At 26.2% G+C, this 14,113-nt stretch overlaps 1 pseudogene across 1 annotated transcript; it reads right to left on the bottom strand.

Moving 5' to 3' along the window:
* Window positions 1-4: 4 nt before the first annotated feature.
* LOC145847092 (vacuolar protein sorting-associated protein 41 homolog) lies at window positions 5-12,147 on the bottom strand (annotated as a pseudogene). The gene is made up of 11 exons (XR_014371055.1): window positions 12,049-12,147; window positions 11,811-11,912; window positions 8,963-9,046; window positions 8,337-8,477; window positions 6,218-6,403; window positions 4,829-4,911; window positions 4,666-4,741; window positions 3,160-3,230; window positions 1,192-1,295; window positions 532-687; window positions 5-166 (listed from the first exon to the last, which is right to left on the bottom strand). The product of XR_014371055.1 is annotated as a vacuolar protein sorting-associated protein 41 homolog (transcript).
* Window positions 12,148-14,113: the final 1,966 nt, after the last annotated feature.

The following is a 14,113-nucleotide window of genomic DNA, read 5'->3' as shown; positions in this document are numbered from 1 at the left end:
TCAGTGTGTGCTTCTTCAGTCTCTTGCCGAGAACTTTCACTGCTCCCATGGCAGCTCGATGCTGATTGGTTGATAGCAGCCAGGTCACGTGATCGTCTTCGTCCCCTCCTCCTGGCTATTATCACGTCTTTGGGCGAAACGACCAAAAACTCGCTGCTGCTGAACTCTGTTTTGAAAACGTTCGTCCTAAATAAAAATGAGTTTAAAAGTCAATCAATTCACTTGTATAATTTATTTTTGCTTAAGACTTGCAAAAATTTTGGCTTAATACAAAGAAAAATAAAGAAGAGTAGAAATATCAACATCGATATCTTTAGAAACTGTAAAATGCTTACAAGTATAATAATACTATTTTGTTTAACGTTTTTTAACTTTTAAAATTTTCTTGCTTTTAATGTTTAAAATACATGACAAGTACAAAACAGTGAAGCAAATTTCAAAATTAATTCAAAGTAGTTTTATAAAAATATTTTTTTTTAACTACCAACTATAAAATACCTCAAAAATGTTCTATTATCAACAATCAGATACCTAAACTGTAATCGGCGCACCTGCAGTTTTCAAACCCGTTTATGGTGAGTGACTCTGAAGACAATTCGTCATACTTGCTCTTGTCTATCTGATTCTTCTCTACTATTCTCAACTGCGGCCTGATGGACTCCAACGCTTCCGTGGAGTCTTCCTTTTCTGCCATAAGTATTATTTTGTAGTAAACAAGAATGGGATTAATACAACAATAGATATTTCTGAATAAAAATAATAATTTCAAAAACAGATTATAACATTATTTTCAATTAACTTTGAAACAAAACACAAACTTTAAAGTTTGTATTTGAAAACATAAACTTTTATTGTTAAACAATTAAGTTTTAACGCACTGAAATCTTTTAAAATTCACTTGTTTATTTTAACCAATTTCATAAACAAATTTCAAATCTAAAAAATTGTTTTATTTTAACCAGGTATATTTTAAAAACTAATTTAATTTGTTAGGTGTATAACTAAATGCCATTATTAATCTCAACTTTAAAAAATATTTATAATAATTAAAATAAACTTATTGAGTATTTAAATGTTGTGATATTTATTGACTGAAGTATTTTCAATGTTTTTTTCAATCAAACTGGACTCTAAAACAAATTAAAAATTAATTTAGTATATACCAGGTATGTAACTGGGCAACGGTGCCACCATCGCTGTCTTCCTCTTCAGATTGGTTATTGACGTAAGCGAACGCGATTATCTGATCACCAAGCGGCGCTATTCCGCAGCACAAAAAATCAACTTGGAAGTTGCTTTCTGTGTGAAACGATTGGTCAGTTTTTTTTTACATTTGAGGTTGTACTTTTATTTTTTGAATAAGACTTTACTACTCACCAACAGGGTTTTTGTGATTTTGAACTTTTGTTGAAGGTTTTTAAGGATTTCTAGACTATTTAAGTGCTATATAAGGTTTTCAGAATAACTAATTTATGTCCTTTTCAGGCGTACACTGTAAGCTAAAATTATAGAGGTATAAAAATCTTTTTCAGACAGATTTTTTAATGTTGCATTTTTTTTTAAATTACTTACAATTAACTTATACAACCTAATAAATTAGTATTTTTAGTCAACTTAAAATAAAAGAACAGCAGTTTTATTTCTCATGTTTCTTTAATACTTGAAAAACATTTTTGATAGCTGTTTTACTACTATTACTTAAAAATACTTAAAACAGATATGTGTATAATTGAAATGTTTTTTACAACTGTAAGGTTTAGTTTATTTTTTTGGTTTATTTACTATATCTGTATTAGTTTTTTAATAAAAAAAGTTATACACGTAAACATAAATAAAATTTCAATCTCAATAAAAGAACTTGCAAAAAAAATACAGGTCATTACTTGATCTTAACTTTCTTTAGATTACATTCATACTCTAAATAACTATTGCAAAAACAAAACTACAAATAGAAAAAACATTTTAAAATACCGTGCTGTTCAGTATTAACTGTTTCAAAACTTAACAACTATAGTTTGTGCATATTTACATTTGTGCACTATGCTTGCAATACTATAAAACTTAAATTATTTTTATAAATAGTATTTCTAAAGAAACAGCAGGACTAGCATTGTTTTTTCAACAAAAAACTAGCATAATAAGTTGAACAACTATGTATTGATATAAAAATATATTTTTTTAATCTTCTGTAGAAGTTGTAAAACCTTGCTGTACTAGTTTTAAAACTGCATGACTGTATAAGAAATATTGTATACAAAAAAATGTAATTTTACTAGTAACAGAGTCTGTATAAAAGTTTAACAGGTTTTTAAAAAACCTTCCGTATAATTCATTTTATCAAAAACAAATATTCAGAAAAATATCATAACTATTAGTATTTACACCTTAATTAATAAAAAATATAGAGCATAACTAAAAACAAAAACTCTTATTTTACTCAAATAGGTTTTAAAATTTTCATTTTGGTGTTAATTATTTTATTTCCTAGTTTACTGTCTAAAAATGGGTGCAAGAAAATTATAATAATTCTAGTTATAAGTATTCAAAATGGCCTATTTTTTACACTGTTTAACTAAAATTTGTTATCAAGCAATAAGTGTCAGATCTTTGGTATTTCAGAAATTCAGGTACATTTTCTTTTAAGATGTGGCCCTTAAAATTCTCAAATAAATATTAATTGTCATGTAACACTAAAACTACTTAATCATACTTTTATTTCGACTGTAATATATATTGGATAAAAAAACACAAATTTGTTAAGGTATTAAAGTAAAAACAAACTCAAAAGTTTTACAACACTTTGTTGTTGATTTGAGGGTATTCAAAGGTTTTGTATCAAAAGTTTTCAGTGAAGTTTTTATAGTTATCAGTTGTAAAATATAAAGTGTAGTCAATATAAAAATTGATACTTGATACCAACTTTATATTTTTCTTCTTCAAAACACAACCAGTTGCTATACATTTTAAGTAATGAACTGATTATACCGGCAGTAAACTAAAACATAAACAATTTAATATGATTTTAATTGTAAAAATATTTATAGAAGCTTTAAAGTTTTTATTAGGAAAAAATGTATATTTCATAGAACAAAAAAAAAATATTTTGTTGTTAAATGCATATTTATTATTGTTACAGTATAAAGTTTATACATAAAAAACTAACCTATAACACAGTATTTAGTTTTCACTCTCAGATCACTACGACTTTGTCTTTCTCGTATTTTACATACCTGCATATTTGATACAGTTTTTATTATGACTTATTTGTTAAAAGTATATTTTTTTAGTTTAATTAAAAAACACATGTAAAATTGTTAGCAAGCATTATACATAAAAATTTGACTTTTACACGTGAAAAGTTCTGAGAACAACTTTTTTGACTAAAAAAGAAATGTGATAGCTTTTAAAATTAACTATCCAAAACTCCTAAATAATTTGAGTTAAAAAAAACCTTACTTTATTTTTAAATATATTTGTGCAACAATTAATAAATAAACGTTAAACTTTTAATAAACATAATTTCAATAAGTAACTTAAGTTCTTTCACTAGAGCAAAAACATATAAATTACAGATATAGAGAGAAAACAATCAATTTACAACTCAAACTTTTTTTTATCAAATCGCATTCCATATAACTTTAGTAATTTGTAAATTTGATGAGTTTCTTAATAAGATAGTTTTAAGTGTATTATTTCTAATGAAGCAAGCACATATTAAAAAAATGACAAACAAAAAAAAATCGAGAACCGAATTTATCTTCATCAAAAACAAAAAAATTATTTTAATTGTAAAAACTATCAAAAAATTGTAATCATGCAGAAATTTTTAAAAATTAGTAAATTTAGTAATAATTTGTTTTAAAAGAGCTTTTTTAATAAAACTCGTACTTTAAAACAATTTTATGACATAGTAATATACCTTTTGTACCTGATGATGTGTACATAATGTATAACCATGATTTAACTCAGAATATTTTGGTACTAATTTTTTTTTTATAATAAGTTTAAATTAAAGTTGGAAGCTAAAACATCTAAATGTACTCAAGATATTTCAACGTGATCAAAATAAAAAAAATAAAACCCTTGAATGGTAAATGTAAACGAGAAATAGAAAAAAAAGAGAACATCAACTAATGAATAAATTATTTTAAACAGCAAAGTTCTAGTTATAAAAGATAACCTCACTTTAATCTCAAGATAAATATAAATAGTACAAATAGTACAAATAGTACAAAAACCAAAATAATTTACATTTTTTACAAAAAGTTCAAAATCATTGTTGTTCTATTTAGAACTAAAAGTATAAAAATTGTAAAAAGTTCTAGTAAAATATAACAAACAATAAACTCACTTTGATATCGTAAGCCCAAATTAGAAGTACGTGTTTATAAGTTTTTAAGAAAGATTTCAAACACACTTTTAAATTTTAGAAAAACATGATGAACACTTTTTTAAGTAAGGATTTGTAACTTTATTAAGCCAATACTAAACTGAAAATTTCAAAATGTATCTATTGACTTCATCTAAATCATTTGAACTTTCAAAACTTTATCTATTTAGTAAAGTTATAGAAAATTTAACAATAAACTTTGATGTCTATTAAGTTCTAAAGCAAAACGTATTACAAACTTATATAATTTATTCAGTAAGAATAAAAAAACAAACTTTGATGTCGTATGCCCACCCGATCAGCAGCGTGACGTCATCCTTCCACGCGATGTGGGGCGGCCCCACTTCGCTCCTGATGACGTCATCGCACGTCATCACGTCCTTGTGCGACGTCATGTTGGGCTTGGTCATGGTGGTTCTCAATGATGTACCGCTGTACACGGTGGAGGCGTCTGAGATGGTGCCCGATCGGGGAATGTGCTGGATCCTGCGCTTCTGCCTCGTGTCGTACAACTTCACTCCCTGCAAGTAATTGAACTCATTTTGTAAACTTTTATAATGGCAATGTGTTTGTGTTTACACATTTTTCGTTTCAGATTTTTCACTGTTAATAAAATGTTTAAACACATAAGTTTTTTTTTTCTCCTACGCGTCATTTACTGATTAAGGAAAGTGGGAGCAAACTGTTGAACTGGTTTAAAGTTTAATTGTGTAACAATAACTATAAATACAACTTCACTCCCTACAAGTAATTATAAATGTAAGAAAAAAATAAAAGTATATCACAAAACTAATTGATAAGATTAATCACATAAGAAAAATGTAAATGTACTTAACAATTTGTGCAGTTTACTAAAGTTTCTTTAAAACTTTAAGAAAGTAAGAAATACGACTAAACTTATTTAAAGACATAAAAAAAAATATAAAAAATTAATATCAGTTTATGAAAATTACTAAAAATTGCTCACAGCAGGTACCATATGGGCTGCATTTAGTTTAAATAAAAAGCTTAAATTCATGTTGTACAACTTCAATACCTATAAATTTATAAAATTTTATAATTTTGCTAACCTTAAACAAGTTTTTTTTTAAAGTTGCTTGAATAAAATAAACTTTTATAGTCTAGGGGTTTTTGGCTCTTATACTGGCAGCATAGATGGTTTGTATTAAGAAAAATTAGTAAATAATACTTGAGTTATTTTCAAGTGATGAAAATATACAGTTGTGCAATCTTGCTTAATTGAAGACTGTGATATTTACTGCGTTTGTAACATGAAAATGATTGTAACTAGCTCAGATAAAAATCCAAAAATCACTCTTGCTTTAAATGCTTACTGCAAGTTTCTTAACTCTTTCTAAATCAGACTCTTGAGTTTATTTGTAATTACTTTTAAATATTAATTTTCATGTGTTAAACTTTTGAACAATATCTAATATGTTAAACTAGAGATTATACACTTAGAAAATATTTGTTTTCAAGTTAATTTATGTTAAATCTTTGAACTAGTTAAAAATTTTAAATAAAAAGCAAATACTATTTTGTCACATAACAAAAAAAAATATATTGTTATACAGATAAAAAACATTAACACTTTTCTTAAACAAGCTTTCAATCAAGCGTAAACTCTCTATTAAAAAAATTAAAATAAAACTTATTAAAACAAACAACTTCAAAAACAAACATTCTCGTTGGCTTATACAGATAAAAAATATATATTTGTTGTAAATAAGTTTTCAATCAAATGTAAACTCTCTATTCAAAAAACTGGAAACAAAAAATTATTAAAACAAACAACAACTTAAAAAAAAAACAGTATCAGAAACAAACATTCTCGTTGGCCCACGCGATCAGGCTCCCCCTCCACTTGACCTTCCTCACCGCCCCCTCCCCCTGGTGAAGCACCACCTGCTTGTGCCCCCTCATCCACGACTTCTCCGACATCACCAGCTTCTCCGTGCCGAACACGAACATCTTGGACGAGCTGCGCGCGAAATCCGGATCCAGCGCTATCGACTGTTGAACATTGTTTGGTTGTTGATATATTACAAAAAATAAATAAACGATGGTTTAAAAATCTACCAGTTTATTGCAACATTTTGTTCAAATTTATTTCGGACAACAGTCCTTCATCAGTGAACTTTAAAACTAGTAGAACTAATTATAGATATATAAAAGGTTTTATGTAGTTTTTTTTAATGGTTAAATAGGTCTTTTTAAGTTTAAGAATATTTTCTCATGTATGATATGAGTGATATATCATTTTTATACTTCTAAAATTCAAAAACTCTCACAATTTAACAAAAACCTAGCAATGACTTTATAAGCTTTATTTTATCACTGGGGGCCACGAGCAGCAAAGGGGCCACAGGGGGCCATGATGTCATAATTTCTAATTCACATTAGATATTCTGGAGTTGATGATGAAGTGATAAAAAACCTTATGTCTTTTTAATGGTAGTTTTGAAACTTGTACTAGATATTATGGAAAAATTTAGGATACATAGGGGGCCACAAGGCCACAATTTGAAACTTACACTAGATATTCTGGAGTTGATGATGATGGCAAAAAAAAAAGTCTGAGGCGTTTTTAATATTAATTTTTTGAGTAATCTTGTTAGAGGGGGCCTTTTTTTTTAAATTCTTTAAAGACGGCCTTTAAAAAAAAAGTTTGGGAAACCCTGTTGTAGAGTCTACTGTTATATTATTTGTATTTAGTTCAAGTGTACATAAATGAAAGCATACACATAATTTTTACTTTTTTAATTGTTAGGTAAGTTTTAAGTCTAAAAGACATTGAATGACATGATCATGTGTTTTTTGTTTTTTTTTTTAAATTTAAAAGTTCCTAGACTTTAATCATAACAATTTAACATCAATAGTAACAACAAATTAAAATTTTATTTTATCATTGTAGGAATAAAATCACAATTTTTTTGTTAGTTTATCATTTAAAATTTGAAATACTCAAAGTTTCATTTTAATTGCATTGCAGTAATAAGCAATATTATATTAATTAGTTAAACGAGTAACGGTACTTGAAGTTGAAAATAACAACTAATAGATACCATAAAAAAGACAGCAATAAAATTAAAACTAATCAATGACCAATATTTACTATAAGGTTAATAAGCAATATTAGCTACATTTCGAAAAGTAGCTATCTTCTAGTTCAGATTTTTTTATTAGTACTAAATTGTAATTAAATTGCTTTAGATTAATAAGTATTTATATGTAAAGTAAAACAAGTGCACAACTTTAACTAAATATTAAAAATAAAATGTTATTTTAAAAACAACTAGTTTATATCAATAACAACAAAATATTAAATTTTCCAGACTGATCTGTATATAATAAAGTTTCAAAATCATCTGTTACAAGCAAACATGGTAAGCTGTTACTAAAGGGATTTCTATAAAATCAAGTAAATATTCTGAAATACTTGAAATTAGGCTACATATGTATCTTGACTTATTCATGATTCATGCTATCATTTGCTTGTCAAAATATATTCCTTTTCAATTAGTTTACCAGTATTTTAGATATTTTTTACCAAACTCAAATATATATTTTTTTTTTAATTCATGCTGCATTTTAAGAAGTATTTAAAATTGCATACTTGAACGTTTAAAAAAAATCAAGTTCAACATATTTAATTGTTAAAAAAATTAAAATTGAAAAAGTCACTTTTACTATTTACTAATACTAATTTCAACACATACATAGGTTACTTTTTTTCTCTGTTTTTTTTTTTGTTAATTGATATCATCATACAAAAAAAATTGCTATGTGCAAACTTAAAGTGTTTGCAATGTTTGACTTTAAAAACTTTATGTCAACCTTTTCAAAAGCTTAACTTTAATCCTCACAGCTGTTTTTATAAAACAAAGCAATTTTTTGATACGATACTTGAAACAATTATATGTGAGCATACAAACAACAATCGCACTTTAATTGGTCTGTTGACTTGCAACTTGACATTGTGCTCGTCGGTGTAAAGGCCTGATATGTAAACGACCCCGTCATCTGAGCTGCTTGCGACGTATTCCCCGCTCACGTCCATTGTTATACTGGTCACACTTGCACGATGCTGTAGTGGGAAAAAGTTTAAATGAAAATCGTGTTTATAAAAAACTGTTACATTTATTCAAAGTAAGCACAGAAACAAGAAACATATAAACTTTGCTTACGTTGGTTTCAAATGAAAACAGTTTTTATAATTAAGTGTTGTTTTTTACTTTAAGTAAATATTTATTTTACATCAATAAGTTAAATAACACTTCATTACAGCAGAGTAACACTGAATTTACACCAAATAAAAATAATCAAAAAAACTATTGACATTTTTATATTTTAATATAAATATATAGTAAAGGTCTATAAAATTATAACGTTTTTACTTGAATAAGTCATTCAATACTTTAAAACATTTTAATTAATAAACTGACAGTAGTGGTAAAAAATTCTCTTTTTATCCATTATTGGTGTATCGAATTGTATTGCAATTTATTTTGTTTGTAAAAAAGTTGGAACTTTCAACAAAGCTCACATACAAAGATTAAGTAGATAACTCACTTTTTCAAAAAGCTTCTCTCTGATTCTATTTCCTTCGTGGTCTAAAACATGAACAGCTCCTAGATGTGTTCCAAGTGCCACAAACTGCAATATAATATAAAAGTATACTTAAAATCTATAATTATTTGAATAACTCTGTTTTAACAAAACCAAGACACTTTATTCACTTTTATTTTAGCTTTAACATAAGTTCTTTAAAAGACAATTTTTTTAACTCTTAAAACTTAAAAAAGTTTTATGACAGACAGGGTGACCACCGGTTTTTTTAATTTCTTACAGGTTTTTTGAAAGTACACGTTTTTGAGTCAAATTTTTGTCTTAAATTAAGTTTAAATAAAAAACTGTGTTGAATAGTATAAACACACTGAAAAGTAAAGCTACTTTAAATGTGTTAAAAAAAAACTTTAATGATGACAAAAATTGTTATCTATATGAAAGATGTTTTGTGTCAAATCAAAATTTCACTACTAAACACGTTTCAAATTCCAGGTTTTTTTACAAAATTTCTCAAATTTCAGGTTTTAGTTCCAGGCCACCCTGGATGGATGTATTTATAAATTATTAAAACTTTTGAAAACTAAACTTCAAAGGTAAATTTCGAAAACTTTCATTTTTATTTGAAAAAAATATAAATAATATTTCATGAAAATATTTTTTGTCAACTAACTTGTAGAAAACATGTTCAAAGGTGTTGAAAAGCAAAGAAAAAAGTTTAAAATTATCTTTGTACCAGTGCCAATAAATAATGACTTCAAATGGAGTACGGCACAACATAAACTACCTTAAATACAATTGTTTATCATAAATTAAATGTTCCATTTTAACATTTTCCACTGTTTTAACATAGCTGTAATTTTTCAATATATAAAAATAAAATAACACTGAAAGTAGTTTGAATAGATCTTCACCCACTATGATGTCATCATGCATTGTCTCTGGTCTATTCTACCGTTTGAATAAATTTATTCATCTTAAACACTGTGTTTTTTTTTGAGCATATTTAATTATACAGCAGGTTAGAAATTAAATGAACTTGCAAACTTGTTAAGTTTCTTTAAAGAATACTTGCAGCTCTAATTAAAAAACAAGTAGCAATGATATTTCTAATAGAAAAATTTAGGGCCTAGGTAGTGAGCTATCTAATCCACAAACCAGGATCTGACAGTTTTGGAAGATTGTATTATATTTTTTTAATCTTTCAACGCAAAATTGTATTGAAATAAGCATTTAATAAAAGTTTCAGTGTAAAAAAACAAAATTAATAGCAAAATTGTCATATAAAGGCTCATATTATTTGTATTGCACATATTTTTATTTAGACAAAATTTACTCAACATGCCAGAGGGTTCTGCTTAGTGGGCCAAGTTTTAGCCTATTAACCAAAGATTGCCCATTATTAACCCTACGATTAATGGTCCTGCTTGGAAAAAAAATTAAGTTTTAAGAATGCAATTTTGATTTATCAATTTTCAGTTCAAACAACTTTGTTATAGGAAAAGGGTGGACAACATAAGGCTTGCAAGTAAAATCCAAAACTTTAAAACAAAACTTTAACTAAAAAAAATAATTGAAAACAAGCCTTCTTCAAAAAAATAAATAAAAAAATTCAAAAGTATTACACAAACTAAAAGATAGAAAACTGATTTTGTGGTGAAATTGTTGTAATTTGGAGTAAAGATAAACTAAAAGCTATGTTTTGGTATTTGTCTTTATAAAAGACAAAAAGTTGAATTTTACACTTGAGTTTATTAAAAATACACAAAGTTTTATGCACTGTGCAATGTTCGAAAACAATAAACTCCACAAAACACAATGAAAAAGCTATTTTATATGAACTGCATGATTATAAAAAAACAAAAGTGTAATCATGATCATTATTTATTCATAATTTAACTATAATTGTTTTTATTTATCTTATTGTTTAGTATTCAAAAAAAAATTCAAATTTCAAAACTTTTTCTTCTGAAACACACCAATAAAAAAGAGAGGTGACTAAACCCTATTACAAAACATTTAAAAAAGTCTAAAAAAAACTTTTTTATCAAATTCATTAAAATTTAAAACAGTAAATAAAAAATAATAAGTATGGGTGGGTTTTGAAAGGAAGAAAGCAAATTTACTATGTATCAATCAACATGCACTATGCAGCCTCTAAGTTTTAAATCCATATCTGGCTGGGTTTTAATCTGAGTTGTTTTTATTATTAGGACCTAGACGGGTTCTGATCATAGCAAATAATAATAAGGCCCGCTATCAGCCAAGATCAGCTATGCGTGTTGTGCACAGAGAAGAAGAAAAAGAAGAAGAAAAAAAAACAAAAAAAAAATTACATGTTAAAAAAAAAAAACATACACAGTGATGCAATAAACAAAACACAAACACAAAAAAAACAATTAAATTCATTCTGCTTCTTATTTCTTCATCTTTTTCTTCGTTTTTCTAAAATATTCCTTTTCTCTTTCTTGCAGTCTTTTGTGTATAGTTGATCTTGATCATAGCAAAAGAAGGCTGAATACATTAGATCACTAAGTCTATGTAAATTGTTTTAAACCAATAAATGAAAGGTTAGATGCATTAAATAAATTATATAAAATAAAACAATAAAAAAAATTTAAAAACTATCTATGATCAAAAAACAAAAATATTAGTGTATATATTATATATTTTATTGGACAACAAAAAAAGATGCTCAAAATATTTGATTCTAGGACCTGGTGCACGAAGAACCTTTTGGTTATTGAGTCGCACACCATGGATACCTTTTAACGTCTTGTCTAGAACTAAATATTTATTTTTGTATACAAAATATTTAGTTTAATGTTAACAATGCTGTTAATTAATAACAAACTTTTTCATGGCATGCAATGCATGATGCATAGTCTTCTTTCAATATTGTTGTGAGATCATTTCCCATCCTTGTGTACTTCAACTTTGGTTCTTCCCATTCTTCCTGTGATTTTTTAAACATTTTTAAAGTTTTAAGTTGAAAATTGATTTATTTAACCACCAAAATAATCTAAACTTTATAAATAGTTTTTTTAAATATTTTTGCAAATTACAAATATATTTAACATTAAAATTTTTACCTCTGATTCCTCATCTTCAGAGCAAATAGTTCCACAGTTTGACTGTGTAAAACTGCTGTTTTCAGACAAGTTTTGTGAGTTGTTCAAAGTTCCACTCATTTTATTTAAAACTGCTTTATAGTAAGATTTTTATACCTAGAGTTTTATCAAGTTTCTTTAACACATGTACTTGCTCTTTATTTGTTTAAAACATTTGCTTTTATTTTTTATCAGAATTATTAAGGTATCAAAATTTTGCTATTTGTTTAAATTCGACAAAAATAAATAATAATATTATATAAGAGGGTGTTATAAAAAATGTTAATTTTAAAACTCTTATATTAGTTTGAATTCATAAGTTGTAACTATACTTAATCAAGTAATATAAATATCTTTTTCATATTTTAATCTTGTTTTTTAAACACTTGATGGCAAAAACTAGATGATGATAAAAGATACTTTGCTTTTGTATATTTCTTATGAACAAATTTCAGTTTTGGTAAAATGTATTTTTAAACAAAACTACTTAATCTGTCAAAATGAAATACATACTGTAAAACAACTTGTTTTTTTATTTTTTAATAATTTTTCTTTAAAATTTTGTTATTTAGTAATATATAAGTGTCTTTTTTTTTTGTTCAAGATATTTTATATTTATACATAAACTAAGTTAAAACTTAAAATTACACAGAACCACTGAAACTTAATAAAAAAAATCTTCAGCATCAAGGCAACTGGAGAAAAACAACATTGCATTAAGTTATTGTCCTAGCCACAGTAAAACTTAACTAACTACATATTGTTAACATGCTTACAAAACCTTATAACTAGTTTGATTTTGTTTTAGTTGATACAGTTTGCTATCACAGAATTAAATAAAGGGAAAGCATTTTACAGCAGAAACATTGGAAAAACGCTTAAATACAATTAAAAGTTTACTGTATTTTACCTCATTAAAGACTAAGAACAGTAGTTACCACTAAGAACAGAAAGTCAATTAAGTTTTTTTATTTTCCAAAGTGCATCTCTTTTAAAATAGGTAAACTTACCTTTAGTCCATGTATTTAAATTATAAGGTTAAACTTGACCATTTTCCTTTTTCTGTACAATGTAGTACATTTATCTTTTTTTTTAATAAAGTTATTTAATATACAAAAGGTATGTGGCAACACGTGATTACACCATAAAGGGTGAAGAGCAACTATAACAACCTTGAATATAGTTAAGCATCATTTTGTCTTAAACTGATTTTTTGATACAAAATTAAAATGAATTGAACCAATTTACTCTGCCCTGATGACGCCATCACACATCGCACCTGGTAAAAAACTTTTGAAGTATTCAGTACAGGTTAAATGAGTAAAGAAACATTAACTTTAAAGTTGAAATATAAATATCACCTAACTGAATGTTGGTTAAATAGTAAATTTAAATTGTTTATCATTTTATATTTTAGTCCAGTCGTCCACAAAATCATGGCCCACAAGCATGCAAATTTGGCCGAGAAAAAAATTTAAACTTACTCTAGATATTTTTAAATTTGAAATGAAGTGTAAAAAAGGTCTTATGTACATTTTACAAAATTCAAAACTTAAAGAACACATTTTAGGTCTGTTATAAAAAGTAAAAATTTGGCTTGCAACCACCAAATTGCTGCCACCCCTGTTGTTATCTGAAAAATATAAACCGCTGTAATGCATTGTCACTGAAACTTACTTTCATTAAAAGTGTTAAAAAACTAAATGTTTTTTACATGCCTAAATTTTCAATACTATGTAAATATTTAATTAAGGCCATAGAAGAGGTCCAAAACTTTTTTTTACAAAAAATAACTTTGGCTTTTATATGATAGCTTTAAGTACAAACTACAAGCAAATTTTTATAGAATTCTAAAATTTCATTTAACTTTTGAGATATTTAACTTTTTGTAAAATGTATACACTGCAAATTTTTTGAGGTCAATTTTCTAGCAATTTTAAAAATCATTAAAAATCTATCTTCTCCTTCATTTTTCAAGAAATCTTCTTCAAATTTTCAGGAAATGTTTCTTATACTATAAGAAAAAACGTTACTTATGAATTTTATT

This window comes from Thalia democratica, unplaced genomic scaffold (assembly GCF_965202585.1).
Source record: "Thalia democratica unplaced genomic scaffold, ktThaDemo2.hap1.1 HAP1_SCAFFOLD_801, whole genome shotgun sequence".
NCBI lineage: Eukaryota > Metazoa > Chordata > Thaliacea > Salpida > Salpidae > Thalia > Thalia democratica.
This window is presented reverse-complemented; position numbering and strand designations above follow the sequence as displayed.